The following is a 1859-nucleotide window of genomic DNA, read 5'->3' as shown; positions in this document are numbered from 1 at the left end:
GATGGAGATACATCGTCAGATGTAGAAGTAACTTTGAGTATGCCACAGAGAAGCGTGTTTTGACGCACTCATGTTGTATATTAATGACTTTGCAGACAATATTATAGCTTTAGACTTTTTGCGCATGATTCAATTATCTCTAATGAAGTTCTATCTGAAAGAGAAATAAAAACTCCTCCCGAACAGGCCATGAAGGCGCAACGGTACCGACCAGCCGCCTGTCATACCCACAGGCGTCACTGGATGCAGAAATGAAAGGGCAGCGGAGACCGGAGCCGCAGCTTCTCAGTCAAGTAACTCCTCAGTTTGCCTCACAAGGGCTGAGTGCACCCCGCTTGCCAACAGCGCTCGGCAGACCGGATGGTCACCCATCCAAGTGCTAGCCCAGCCCGACAGCGCTTAACTTCAGTGATCCGACGGGAACCGGTGTTACCACTGCGGCAAGGCCGATGGCATCTCAAAGAAGCTACAGAAATATTCGCTCAAATCTTGGAAAGATACCAAAATGGTGCTAAGACTGGCAACTTGCTTTAAATGTTCATAAATGTAAAACTGTACACTTCACAAGACGAAAAAAAACTTAGTACCCGATGTCTGTAACATCAGTGAGTCACTGTTGGATTCGACGAACACGTACAAATACTTGGGTGTAACACTTTGTAGGGATATGAAATAGAATGATCACATAGGCTGAGTCGTGGCTAAAGCAAGTGGTAGACTTCGGTTAATTGATAGAATTCTGGGCAAGTGCAGTCAGTATTCAAAAGAGCTTGCTTACAAATCTCTCGTGCTACCAGTTCTAGAATATTGCTCAAATGGGTTGGACCCGTACAGGGCATATTAAACTTATACACAAAAGGGCAGCACGAAAGGTCACAGGTTTGTTTGATCTCTGGGAGAATATCACAGAGATACTAAAGGAACTGAAGTGGAACACTCTTGAAGACAGACGTAAACTATCCCGAGAAATTCTATTAACGAAGTTTAAAAAACCGGCTTTGAATGATGAGTCTAGAAATATACTACGATCGCCCACGTATTGCTCACGTAGCGATCATGAGGAAAAGATGGGAATAATTACTGCACACACCGAGGCACTCAAACAATCATTCTTTGCGCGCTCCGTGGGTGAATGAAATGGTTAAAGTGGCTCTGAGCACTATGGGACTTAACATCTGAGGTCATCAGTCCCCTAGAACTTAGAACTACTTAAACCTAACTAACCTAAGGACATCACACACATCCATGTCCAAGGCAGGAATCGAACCTGCGACCGTAGCGGTCGCGCGGTTCCAGACTGTAGCGTCTAGAACCGCTAGGCCACTCCGGCCGGTGGTAAATGAAATGGGAAGAAACAATAATAACTGGTACCATTGGACGTACCCTCTACCATGCACCTCACGGTGGTTTGTACAGTGTAGATATAGATGTAGATGAAGCGAAAGCACAGGGTTTACTGGCTCGGTTGAGTGGTATCTAAAACCCCTACAACTTCTTTGCACCATTGGTAATGTTGTGTGTAAGTGCTAAGAAAAAAGTTGGTGTTGGATTTTATTCAGCGTGTAGTGGGTGTGAGTGTAGACATGTCTGTTTGCTGTCTGAAGACGGGGAGCTGTACAACATTACATCAATATTTACGTCATTTGCAGACTATTAATATTGCAAACATCTTTCTGGCGAAGGCGACCACATCTCAGACACATTGTGAATAACAATAACACTCAAAACTCAATAACCATTCAAAACTGATGACAATTAAAAAGTGAAGAATGACGATGTGTTTCCAAAATCCGTTTAGCTATGTTAATGTGCATTAATTGCAGCTATTGTTTTCATGTCACTCTACACACATCTTCAGG

General features: G+C 43.7%; 1 pseudogene; it reads right to left on the bottom strand.

Moving 5' to 3' along the window:
• Positions 1-336: 336 nt before the first annotated feature.
• LOC126417293 (5S ribosomal RNA) lies at positions 337-454 on the bottom strand (annotated as a pseudogene).
• Positions 455-1859: the final 1405 nt, after the last annotated feature.

This window comes from Schistocerca serialis, chromosome 8 (assembly GCF_023864345.2).
Source record: "Schistocerca serialis cubense isolate TAMUIC-IGC-003099 chromosome 8, iqSchSeri2.2, whole genome shotgun sequence".
Lineage (NCBI taxonomy): Eukaryota > Metazoa > Arthropoda > Insecta > Orthoptera > Acrididae > Schistocerca > Schistocerca serialis.
This window is presented reverse-complemented; position numbering and strand designations above follow the sequence as displayed.